This window comes from Mchenga conophoros, linkage group LG18 (assembly GCF_057382185.1).
Source record: "Mchenga conophoros isolate Kocher_MC1m ecotype Shallow Benthic linkage group LG18, M_conophoros_male_GT1.1, whole genome shotgun sequence".
Taxonomy (NCBI): Eukaryota; Metazoa; Chordata; class Actinopteri; order Cichliformes; family Cichlidae; genus Mchenga; species Mchenga conophoros.
In genome coordinates, this window is record NC_140543.1 from 33,071,890 (window position 1) to 33,085,749 (window position 13,860).

The 13,860-nt window shown below is 37.2% G+C and overlaps 1 pseudogene; it reads left to right on the plus strand.

The window, feature by feature from the left end:
- Nucleotides 1–12,089: 12,089 nt before the first annotated feature.
- On the plus strand, nucleotides 12,090–13,646 carry LOC146554223 (uncharacterized; annotated as a pseudogene).
- The last annotated feature ends 214 nt before the right edge of the window (nucleotides 13,647–13,860 follow it).

The window sequence follows — 13,860 nt, forward strand, 5'->3', positions numbered from 1 at the left end:
CGGTACGGATCGGGTAGACCCGATTTGTACGGTCCGACTTTACACATGCGCAGTAAGGATCGGGGAGTCCTGATCCGTAACTATCTTTTTATTTTTCGTTTTTTTCTACATTGTACTGAAATGCTTCATTATTGCAAACATTTTAAGATATACTTATTATTCTTAACATCTTAACAGATACTCTGACCCATAACTATCGTAAAACGCTACGACCGGAAGTAGACACCTTTCGCGCATACGGGGTACGGATCGGGTTTCCGGTACGGATCGGGTAGTGACACCCCTCCCTCCTGTGCTGAATCATAGAGCGAACGAATCACTCACTCACTCAGCCCCTCCCTCCTGCCGCACAGCTTCTTCTTCTTCTTAGTTGGCAACCAATGTTAAGGTGCATTACCGCCTCCTGGCTCACATTTCAGTGGACATTTAGATGAGAAAATATATATTTAACACATTTAAGGAAAATACTAATAAAATAAAAATAAACAAAATAAATGTTTATTAAGCAATTTTGATAGGAAATTGCCTAATTTTAGAAATGTTTTTGCTCTTTTTTGCTCTATAAAATAGTTGTTTTCTTTTAGAATCATTCATCTTAGCAGTAGGAAGTTTGAGTGAAAATGTACATTTTTTGCACTCTCTGGTCAACTGACTCAGTGAATCAAATGACTCAAAAAACCTGATTCACTTTGGTGAGTGACTCATTAAAACTCGATTCATTAAAAGAATCAAATTTACCGTCACTATTCTGCATCAAATTTGATGCCACACAAATTATTTGTGCCACTCCAAAAAATAATTTCTGTCCACTATGAGATAAAGGAGAACAACAGCCTGATACCTGCAGGCCTGACAACAGGAGATGTATCACTCCTGTGACATGCAGTAGTCGCCTTATTGTTCTGACACTAGTGATGTGTCGGTCGCGAACGAAATGGCTCTTAGAGCCGGCTCTTTGACGTGAACGACGCGAGCCGGCTCCTTATCGCAAGCCGTGGGTTGTTTTTTTTCCCTTCTCTTTCTCTCCTCCTCTCACACTCTCTCGCACTTTTTTTCCACTTCACTCCGCACGCGAGCCCTGTGCTTTGCTGGGCAGAGGGGGGAGGGGCGGTAGTTACACTCTCAGTAGCACAGGAACAGAGCGGGAGGGAGAGACAGAGAAAGAAAGCCAGGGACAACAACGTCACATTAGAAAGGTATAGTAAACACCCACAACTATATTCAGTTGACAGAGAATATGCATCTTCTTTTTGTTTTCATATTTTAATTTATATTTAATTGTGTTGTGGTTTGCAGTGTTTTTTGTTGTTTCACTTTAAATTTGTAAAAAGAAAAAGCTGAAAATTTAAATAGTTAAAAGTTGAAATTTGAATAGTTGGTTTTTGTATTATATGATTTATTTATTACATTTTATGTGGAGTGAAAAAATAAAAGTTTATTTAATTTTCAACTTTAACACTAAATGTTCTGCAACTCAAATATGAGCGAAGCCAATCCAGTGCTGCACCTTTAATGCCAATCAGTAAGATCTAAAACCACAAGGATCACGGAACTTCCACAATCAGTAGCTAAAAAGATATAGTTAAAAACACGTAAAAGTGCTGTTTCAGTGGAGTGTAGATGTTTAAAACCAGACTGAAAAGGTTCCATGATGCCATTAGCATCTAAAAACGTATTCAGTTGGGTAAAAACAATTTTTACACACAACCGGTTGAAAACGTCCCAGTTCAAACATCAAAAGTTCAAAACTGGAGGGAGGAATCAGTACATGGAGTTGCTTGCAATTAAAGTTATTTTTAAAAACTTTCAATATTCCTCCTCCTCTTCCTGATATCCTTGGAGCATTTAACAATGAGCAGTCAGAGGGCAATATTTCAGAAATGAAGCTAGACTCACCAATTTTCATCCATGTCTCAGTCACAAAAAACGAGATCCAATCCATTTGAAGAAAAGAAATCGTTTATGACAAACGTTTTACTTGCTGTATTCTAATAAGACACCTTATATTTTGGTAAGAAACTGCACATATTTACAGTATTATAGCAACATTTATCAGGCTTAGCTATTAAAATAGTAAAACTGAAAAAACAAACTCCAAGAACAAAATATTACTGTTCATTTGTTTAGCATAGTTTCCTTTTATAATGCTCTGGTTATTACTCGAAGTTCTGTGAAATTTGCAGATTTTAATTCCTCAGTGTTGTATACTCATACAGGGTAAAACGTGTCCTGTCACTATTCTTCCGCATAAGCCTAATATTTACCTACTATTGGCCTAGAAAATCTGCCAGGAAACTCATCATTTATTTTCCACCATTTGATGCTCTTTAGACTTTGAGTGTTTACATGGAAATCCAGAGGGAAGGAGAGAATCAACAAGAATCCATCATACTAAGGAGAGCAGACATCATTGACAAACAGATACGATACTGATTATGAAAGGATGAGCTGGAGTGGAGGTGCACCTGATCCTCCTGGACTGTGAATGAGGGAGAAATTATTGGTTCAGTGATGCCAGCATGCTGACAGTACATTGGCAGCTGGCAAAGTCATATAGAGAACTGAAGTAGAACCAAGTGCTTAAAACAATAGAAAGTGTCCAGTGCAGCCAATGCCTGAGCTTTCCATTTAACATTGTTTTCTTTTTGCATTCTTCATCTACTATGTTGTCATGTTCTTCCCTGTTCTATCTCACTTGTCAACCAATCAGCTTTCGACCAATGCACGGCATCATTTATATCAAGCAGCATGCAGTTAGGATTCCAGAGGACTGATAGAGAACATCCTTGTTTCGGATCAACAGAAGGACACCTCTTACATATCATCACTTTGGGGTTTTGGCCCTTACATTTTGGGCAGCTCTGATTTTGAGATCTTAGCTTTCATTACTTCAACCAACCAGATGAAAACGTGTAGACCACTTTGCAGTACAGAATGGTGGTCATCATGTCAGGATGGGCATTCTGCTGCATGCTTGTGGGTGTCTTACCAGCAATGAACTGACAGAAACACTGTCAGATGCCAGTTTTATCAGTGGGTGTTACTATACAAAGAAATGTTATTACATTCAAACACAGTATTTGACAACAGTATTTGAGACTAGTAATAATTAAATAAATTTCATAACACATTACATTTATTTCTTACCATTTTGTCTTTAAGTAGCGTTGAATAAACCTTTGTTTGGATCAGGCTCCAAACAAGCAGCCAATTGTGGAAGGGTGTTGCCAATGCCTAGTGACCTCATCACACTCAGGTTTGTAGGCTGCTGTCAACCACAATCCCGTGGCTGTGTTTTGAATTCTTCAAATTTGTTTTTCATACCTGCATGAAGGAAAAGACTTGAAGTGATGGCGGTCATCCGTACATATAAGTCTTAGAACAAAGGAAGCCATCAAATACTGTACATTTTATTTTATGCATAACTTCAATAAACACTTCAATAAAAAAAAAAAAGAATTCTTTGAATTTGAATAGTTTGAACGGATGGTGGATATTTAGCTTGATTTGTTGTTGCTGTGCCACATGTTGCCCATTGTTTCCAATGATCTTTTTAGCCTTTTTAAAATAGTTGCAGTGGCACACCCATGTTACTTTGTTTTATAACTTTAACCCATTTGTTGAATGTGTTTCAGCATTTTCACTCATTTATTTTGTAGGTTACAACAACAACAACAATCTTTATTTATAGAGCACATTTAAAAGCCTTGGGCATACCAAAGTGCTTTACATAAAACAATAAAAAATAAAACAATTCAATTGTACTTTCACATTGTCTGTGTTAAAAAAAACAAACCCATGGTGTTTCATTTCTGTGAGGCTTGGACTTTGTCCTTTGTGTGTTTTGTCCTTAGGGGCCACCTCACACAAAGTTGTCACCCACAGCACGCCCATGCTTGTCAGAAGGCAAGTGGCAGAACAAAGAGCCATATGAAACATCAGGTGGTGACTTCTGCACTAGCTCAGGGGTTACATACGTGACCTTGGAGGAACTCTGAGATGCTTTCTTTGCTCAAAGAAAATCACTCCCAAACTGCTCTTTTCTTTTTGCCTGCACTGCTTTCCTTACTCTTTGAATCACAAAGCACAGCCTTGATTGTTGAATATTCTTTCACACACCACTGATTTCTCGCCAGTATACTCGCTGTCACACTTCTTTCTGCCTCCTTTTCTCCACTCTGTCTGTTATTTTCCACCAATCTCACCCTCTGTTTTCTTTATTGCTAGAAACATAGATTGTTTTTGAAGAAAGTCAGCTCAGATCAAAAATATGTATTTTAAATAAATCCAAAAAAGCAGGTCACTCAAAAAAAAAATAGTAGAAATGAGCTTAAAATATGCTTCCAAAAAAGTAACATTTGAATTTTTGGTTTTGTCTGTTTTTAACCACTTGATTTACTTGTATTTAAATATATGTAGGTATATTTATTGGAATGCTTGCCCATTTCAATCACTTTCTTGTCTCTTCTGATGAAATTGTTTTATTAGTTAAAGCACATTTGATAAAGGACTGTTTGCCAAGAGAGAGGTGATTAACTCAATATTAAATAGCTTTCGTAGCTGAGGGATGAAGCACAACTAAAACAACACATTATACTGTATGTAAATATATGTATGGAATAGGCTAATTCAGTTCATGTTACATTATGGAAATTTGATTGTTTTCGAAAACGTGACTGAACTTAGTTGTGGGCCCAAACTAGCGTGATTAATGTGCTCCATGAAACACCAAAATGCAAATACATAAAAATATCCCATTGCTTTCACATATGAACTACTTCAAATCAAGCGATGTGATGTAATGCAGGGATTCCTATTTCCTTCTATTCAGAGCTAGCAAAGTTAGTAAACATGAGGCAGACAATCAATCAATTTGATTGATTTTCAGATCAAACGCTTTTTTTACACTTTGCTAATATTAGCTTACAATTGTATTTTGAGTGCTACCTAATGGCGCAGTCGCACGAGTCAAAACAACCTCCTTGTATTGATTTTTTTAAAATTTTATTAATACTTTTGCTTTCAGAGCTCGATTGCAAGTAGGTGTTTAAGGTTGTGTGTAACAACAGAAGGAGTAGACTGAGTAACTAAGGACACTGCTTATTCATACTGTAGCAACTTGTCAATTGTAAGACAGTTCCACCCTGAAATATATACTGCTGTATTGTACTTTGTGACTGTAACAGGAAATAATTTACAAAATTATTATTACAGTGTATTCAGTAACATTTAAAACTATCAACAGAGACCATAAATTCATCACGGTGTGAGGAATTAATTTTTTGACATAGACTTCTATCTGCTCCTTAAGTCTGACTTCATCAGTCATATCTAGAACAAACTGAAGTATTTCTAAAAGACTAAAAGTTGCAGCTCTGTTATACCTTTGAACCTATGGATAAATTTATCATTGAAATATTAGGTTCAATTGTAATTATGTAGCGCCAAGTCACAATACCTCAAGGTATTTGATAATGAAAGTTAAAGACACTACAATAATAACTATAAAAACTAAACAGTAGTGCTATTTTGGAGGGTTGGTTGAGTTGGGTTAGTTGACATATAACATTGTCATAGCAGGTGGTTGGTTACAGAGCTGGAAGATGCATGATGAAGGCTAAATTGTTTTCAGTAAAAGTTCATGTTGCGTGTCCAAAGACAAGTTTCATCATTTAGCAGGAGTATGCCATAGATGGTTATAAAATACGACACAAAAGAATACAACATGCTATAAATAAGAACCCAGAAAGAAGGTTGGTATGTTATTACTTAACAAAGAAGTGGATTTCTCTCTATAAATGCAGGAGCTGCTCCCCTACTGGCCATTAGAGAGAATGCAGGTTTGAGGCACTTCTGGCATAAGTTTTGAGGCCTGAAAAATAAAGTTATCTCACAGTATATACAAAGAAAGCTCTCCTTATGTGTTAATTCTTGACAATAATGGCACAGACAAAGAGGACGTCTGTGATGTTACTGCACCAACAACAGTGTTTATTGGAAGTAGAATACTTTTATATATCTCTGTTTCAAAATTATGTCTCATGTGTTATTTAATGTTTAATTAGTGCCGTCAGTGTTAATCTCGTTAAAATGACGTTAATGCCATAACGACAAAAATCTCCGTTAGCGAGTTAGCACGGATCACCCTATGCGTGGGGTGAGCTAACGCATTAACAAGCTAACCACACTAACATGGATATTTGCCGCGTTAATGCGGTTTTGGCGTTAACGTCATTTTAACGAGATTAACACTGACAGCACTAATTTAAATGTTTAATTTTAAGAATTTGAAAACATGACCATAAACATTTCCAAGCCTTAATTGATTAGTGCCTTAACCATCATTAGGAACTTTAGATTTTCAGCTATAATGAAGCAATCTTTTCAATTCAAACCATGACCTTTCTCTTGTGTCTATATGCAGACACTTCTGACCTTAAATGTATTTGACTGACAGGACAGCAAATGGTTCTTTTGTATTTGTACTATATTTTAGAAGGTGTGGATAAACAATTCATTCAATTCATTTATTATTTATTATTTATATAGCGCTTTTCACAGATAAAAATCACAAAGTGCTTTATAACACAAGAAATGGAAATATAAAACAATGTAACAGTAAAGAAAATAGCAATGTAAAACAATAAAAACAACATAAGAGGAAATTAATAAAATGCTTTTCAAAATTAAAATTTCTTCAGCTGTTTTTTAAAAGAATCAATGGAGTCCGTGCAGCTTAGAGACAGTGGAAGAGAATGCCACTCCCTGAAAGGCCCATCACCACGAGTTTTAAAACGACTGTGCGGTACCACCAGCAGTCTGTGATCTAATGACCTTAAAGCTCGAGAAGATGAAAAAGTGTGTGAAGCCAAATTACTGTACCAAACCCCACGGTACCACTGTCATAAAAAGTAGTTAAAAAACACCCATACTGCAAGAACTTTATTTTTAAAGCAGTTTTAAACAGCAACAGCACACAAACTGGTAACAAAAATGAATAAATACACTGAAGACAATTGAAAAAATATAAAAACAACACATGTAAAGGTAACTATCATTAAAATAAAGACAGCTAAAATAAATGTCTGACATTGGATGTCAGGCCACAGGCTACGTCTACATGTACACAGGTATTTTTGAAAATGCTGCTTTTTCTATGCGTTTGGGCCTTGTTTGGCCCAAATTGCTGTTATTTCGCAAATAAATGCATTTTTAATAGAAAGTACAATAAAATAGCAGCTTACATTCAATGCATTCATGCTTTTTAGGACATTTTTAGACTTCTGGTGTTTTCTTAGTTTATTCTAAATTTCTCTGCTTATTCAGGACCTCCAATGTCAGGGAAATTCAGATAAAAAGAAATGTACTGTATACAAAGGCTGATAAATCTATTCAAACTTGCTGTGCATGCATGAGGAGGATTTTCATCAGCAGCAGGCCACACTGCTGATTGCTGATGAGAAGCGTCTGAAGTTGACCAACCATATGTCAGCCAACTCCCTGCTGGTGACCTTCAGCTTGCAGCTGATGAGATGTTCACTATGTTGTATTTTTTTTACAGCCTCTAAGCTTTATCAGTGATGAAGCCTTTAAATATAAAACTGTAATAAACGTACAGTAGTGCCTGGTTATTTTTTTTATTTTTTTATTTGTAAATTTACAGTAATTATAAATAGTTTGAACACCAAGCAGCCATAATCTTGCTTATTTAAGTCAAATTCATCTGAAGACAAGACAAAAATAATAAATTAACATCACAGGATACCTTTAACTGTATGGACAACATTTCTGGTGTCTAATTATCCCTTTTAGCAGTGTTTGTCAAGTCTGGCTGTGTATGACGGGTAGGAGTTGGACCTGAATGCAGGATTTGTAAACAAAGGTTAAACTGAAAAGCAGTTTTTATTGTTGAACTTAAACATATTGCAAAATAATGCAAAATAAGTGAAAAACAAGAAACCAAATCGTCAAAGAGGAAAAACTGCAAGAGATGACATGACAAAGAGCAGAAAGAAAACTGAAGACTTGCAAATACACATATCACCCACATGGAAAAGATGTATATAAATCTTATAAAGTTTGTATCTGTCTTGTGTGAAACTTGAAAAGCATATAAGAGTGAAAACAGATATAAGATTCCTTGAAAAATTATATAACGAAACGTGTATGTTTTGGATACTTACTAAAACAATATATGAAAGTAATGAGAAAGTGGCCACTTTCATGAGTAAATCATATAAGCCTTATATGATTCACTATATGAAGTAGGCCATATCTTATGCAAGTCTTTTATAAGTTTTTTCTATTTCTTTTAGATATGAGCAGGTAATTAAGGCTAGAGGAACAGCCAGGGGAAAAAAGACAGGCTAACAAAATGTGGGGAAGCAAAACTAAACACAACAAGCATGAGGCAAGGGACTATTTAGATAAAACAGGAAATATAAACACTGAGAAATTAACACATACAAACTTGAACACGACAAAAAGGTAAACAAACATGGTGGCATGAGAGACTTCAAGGAAACAAACAGACAAATACAAAAGACAAAGCAAAGACAAAAGGAGCCATAACTAAACTAGAGACATAAAATAAGATCATGACAGTGACAGTGTTGGATTTCACGTCTCCTTTAATAAATGAACAAATGAAAATTCTTTAGAAAGCTTACAAAATGTCATCATCCTGATGTCCAGCTTGAACCTTCGATATTTCCATTAGTATTAGCATTGCATTGCAGAGCTACAAGCATTTCACCTCATGTCATACTGTGTATGGTTGTGTGTGTGACAAATAAAATTTGAATTTGATTTGAATTTAGTGACATCTACCAAACTCATACTGAAGTAATGATTACAAACAAAGGACTGAATGGACTTCTACTGAGATAACAAAATGCTGAGGCTGTTATACAAGAGTCGGGGCCACCTTTAAATTGGTAAGAACGCTGTTTTGTTTGATTTTGTTATTCTTGCTTCCTGAGTACTGTATGTTTTTAGTTTTGAGGTTGCATACAGTTGACACTTGAGACTTTGTTATTGTTCTTATGGCATGCTACCTGTTAATAAGGGGAACCTACTTAGTAGAGGTGGGCGGATCGATAGTAACAATACCAATGATGGTATTGGTATTGGATCTATACTATGGTGACAGGGTCGATTTCTTTCTATCCTCTAAGTTCAGCATGTAGCCCACTCAATTGTGTTAAATTATTTCAAGGTTCAAGGTTCTTTATTGGTCACATGCATAGTTGTACAAGTATAACACACAGTGAAATATAACCTGACACGCTCCTCGACTTGTGCAAAAAAAAGGGGGAGAACATTATATATACTAGAAAAAGTTGCATTTCCTGCGAAAATGCAGTGTGAATGCCTTGCAGTGGAATCTGAAAGCAGCAGAAGAAGGAGAACAATCTGCTGAAAAGAGCTGAAGAAGCTGAAGTTTGTGGTGAAAACAGCTGACGAATTCGGAATTTGTGCTGAAAAGAGGTGAAAAACTGAAAATGTTCATAACATTTAAGCGTTCATGTTAGTGGAAGGTCTTTTGGATTTTATGTTTTTGAAAGCTTTCTCAAAATTTCTGACAATTATCTCAATATTTTGGAAAAACAAAGTAAAGTTTTAACTTCTAATTGAATTATTTCTAATTAAAAATTTCTGCAAATTTCCCAGATGATTATCTCAGTAATTAATAAAAACACGACACATTTTTTGTAGCCAAGTGAATGCATTTCACTTTCGTAGGTTAGAGCATTTTAAGACAATTTTAAAAAAGAATCAGTATCCATATGTTTTATGAAATGCTGCATGACATGTAATCATTATATTTTTGCTATAAACCTATAATTAAAAAAAAAAAAATTGAAACCATGTTACTGGAGATGATTTCTACTGGAATACTCAAATAATTAACAATATAATTTTCAGGAGCTCTAGTTTTAAGAGTTCTTTGAAATGTTGTGCATTACACGTAGATGATAAAATAAATAGTCTTATCCTTTTTCTATCCATGTACATGTGATAGTTGTCGTTTTCTGTGTCTGTCTGTGTCCTCTGTGCTGTAACTTTACATCATGTTGCCAGCCTTTGATTGAAACCTTCCTTCCCCAGCCATCTAATGCTCAGGAAACATCCTATCGGAGTCTACACTTTCAGATCCTTACAACACCTCAGAGACACCTCAAAGATTTCTCAGACCTTTTTTTTGAGCCTCGAAATGAGAGATGTCCAATAACAGAAGTCCCATTGCCTGTCCTTGTTAAATTACATACAATAGCTAGAGCACCTGTGTCAGGTCAACTTGTGCTCTTCTATTTCTTATTTTATTATTTTTAAGGCAGTAGTGTAAGCAGCTCTCTCTACTCCCTGCCCTCGGGACTTAAAGATGATGAGTCATTTCTTGTGCCCTCCCATTTTATGCCTGCTCCCTTATTTCTGACATTAGAAGCTCATTGTGTTGCTTTTCACAGCCGTAGTTATCTCTGGTCTCCCTTTTTGAATGAATTGAGTTCATTTCGCAGCTCTTTCACTCTCTCCTCTTTTTATCATCTTTCTCTTGTCCCTTTAGGTTGCTGGAACCTTGTCTTTCTACTATCACACTCACTTCTACTTTCTTCTCTTTTCATTTCATTTTTATTGTTGCTCTCTGTTAAGTTTTCTCTTCTTGCTTTTCATTTTCATCTCCTCAGCAGCTGGGGCAATAGATGCGGTCAGCGGAATTACTTATTGTGTATGATTTTTTTCTTATATTAAAAAAATAGACCTAAATGTGTTCACTGGCCATCATACTGACACAAGTGAAACTGATTAAACAAAGCAAATAGCATTAGCATGCTGACATGCTCATAAGACCTCCTGTCTGCAGTAATTTCATGGCATTTGATAAGATTTTAGATGAACACTGGTTTACCTGAAGCCATGCTACTAGTTGTACAGGATTTTCACAACACTAAGATTTCAAACAAAAACTCTAATTTAAAATGTGTCTACTTATTTTTTCTTTACATACTTTTTCCCTGTAACCCACATGTAACATTGAGATGTAGCGTGGCATTTCGTGTGGGAGAGTTTGTACGGAGCCCCGCAGGGGACATGGGAGAAAAAAAAATTCAGACGGACTTTTGCGAGATCTCGCAAAAGTTTTGCGAGATCCCGAGTTTGTTTTGTGAGATCTCGCAAAAGTCTGTACCATACACCTCCAAATCAGCACTGAAACCTTAGAAACTGTCACAACGGGACTGAACGGACTCACGCGCAGGCTCTGAGTAGGGAACAATAAAGGTTTTTTATTTACAGAAGCACCAGGTGATCTATTTACACAGTGGGGAAAAGACAGGTTCCAGGAATCCACACACGAACAGGGGGGGGAAAGACACTTGCAGTCCACACACGCTCCAAAGTCCTCACTCCATCCACGCTCCACGCTCCTCTTCACACTCCACAAGAAACACAAAAGCTCGCTCCAATCCTCACACACTTGATCGCTCAGGTAACACAGGGGCAGGTCCAGGGAAATCTATTCACAGAGAAGCAAAAGGTTACTGTAAGAAGATCGCTAGGGAAACACGAGAACGAACTGAGCTGGGGTTAACACTAACGAGAGTCGGCAACGGTCCAGCGACGAGAAACACAGGGCTGCCGTCTTATAAAGGAGCTGGATCACTCGTAATGAGCCACAGGTGCGTGGGCCAAGGGCAGGGGCCCGCAGGTAAGCTCCGCCCAGGCAGAGGGAGGAGGGAAAGAGGGGAAAGGAGAGAGCAGGAAAAGAATAAAGGAATACAAAACATATGTAGCTGTACTGAGCCGACCGGGTAGGCACAGGGACCCTGACAGAAACAACCACAGAGATGGAGGACACACACCCATTTGAGCGATTCATCGATTTTTACTTTGAGCTTGGACTAAACTATAAAGACATTAAAACTGTGCTTTGCAGTAGACACAGTTTCCATATAAGCGAAAGACATCTGAAGAGAGTTCTTAGCGCAAGGGGACACACTCGCCACAAAGCGTACTCTGACCTGGCCGTCTTGGTTGAATTTATAGACAACCAATTGCAGTACTCTGGGCAGCTTCACGGATACCGATGGATGTACGCTAAATGCAGGGCACATGGACTACGCGTGAGGAAAGAGGATGTGCGCTTGGTTTTGAAGGAGCTGGATCCCCGAGGCGTCGCACTGAGGCAGGCAAGACGTTTCAGGCGAAGGAACTATTTTTCAAAAGGGCCGAATTTCATCTGGCACAATGCGTACACAACAAATAGTAATCCGAAAGTGATCGGGGGGTATTACATAGAAGCGGTGCAGCGTTTAAAGGGCTGCCCTAGAGTTGTGAGGGGCGATCTTGGAACTGAAAATGGCCATGTTAGAGACTTTCAGCGTTTCCTTGTGCCCGTGGCTCCTAACGACACCCTTGAGAGTTACTTGGAGGGAGCAAGTACCGCCAATCAAAGGATTGAATACTGGTGGCGTTTTCTTCGCAGCCAGTGTCTGGAGTTCTGGTTATCCTTATTTGCAGACATCAGAGACAACGGGTACTTTGATGGTGGGTTTCTGTACAAAAACCTCCTTCAGTTTTGTTTCATGGGACTCACCCAGGTGAGTTAATAAAATATGTTTTGTTGAGTGTATGGATGCATGCGTGTGTGAGTGAGAGATAAAGAAAACTGAGGAAGTGATAGAGAGGTAATACACTAAGTATTGTGAGAGATGAGACCTGTGCCAGGTTTAGGGAATGGAGAGACTTGCAGGAAGAAAGAGACAAGACAGGGAGAAGCGGTTGAGAGGAGCAGAGAGTAAATGAAATGAAAAATTGTGTAAATACTATAATTTAGGTTCAAGCAATCGGCCGCCTTAAGGAAGAGCTCAACAACCAAGACTACAGTAACATCTATGTTGAAGATGTTGACATGGCATATGAAAATTTCTTATCTATAATATTAACTATTTACAATTTGGAATTATTTCGATTGTGATATCAAAATAACTTACAAATACAAAATACGCTGATCAGTGACATAAAACAAATTGATTATTATGAGGGGAGTAGATGAGCCAAGCAGGTAGTAATAAGACTAATAGTACTAATGTAAGATAACACAGCATAACAGTAACCGTAGTTAGTGTGTGAAAAACTTGTACAGATGACATTAGGTAAAGTACATGATTACAAAAATGCACATGATTGTTTAAAAATAATAAATTGCATAAATATAAGAAACCTTCCTCTCAGTGAGTGAGTTGTCTCATCGTGATTTGCGTATATGTATATAAGTACATGCGATCGCATTTCTTAAATTTCTGTATTCTTTGGATGAGGATGAGCTGGATGACACTGCACAGGTTTGGAATACACACTCCATCAGGCCATCAACAAACATCAATATCCCCAGTGGTCGACCTAATGTAATGTATACATTACCTGAGCTCTACAGGACAAGAGACTTCCTTTGCCCCACTGAAGAAGAACATGTTGAAATGTGTAAAACTGAGTGTGTTTTTTGACTGACCAAACCATGTGACCCCGATGTATATGAACTGTGCAATATCATCATGACTGAGTCCCATCTGACTCCACCAACAGACCCATATCAGGCTGTGAACTTGTACATGCATTTAAGAGAGAACATCATGGCATTAGTGTAAATTGGATACACTGCAGCAGAGAACATTTCTCAAAATTGACCTGTGCTATATGTGAGAAAGCTAACTTCTGGATGTTAAACAGACTGTAAACTGTAAGCTTTCTAGTACACAGTTATTTATGAGAATATCTTATATAGAAATATTTATTGTTGTGTTCCAGGAGGGTCAGTGAACTAAAGTACAGAGCAAATTCAAAAGTGTTAAATTTTTTGGT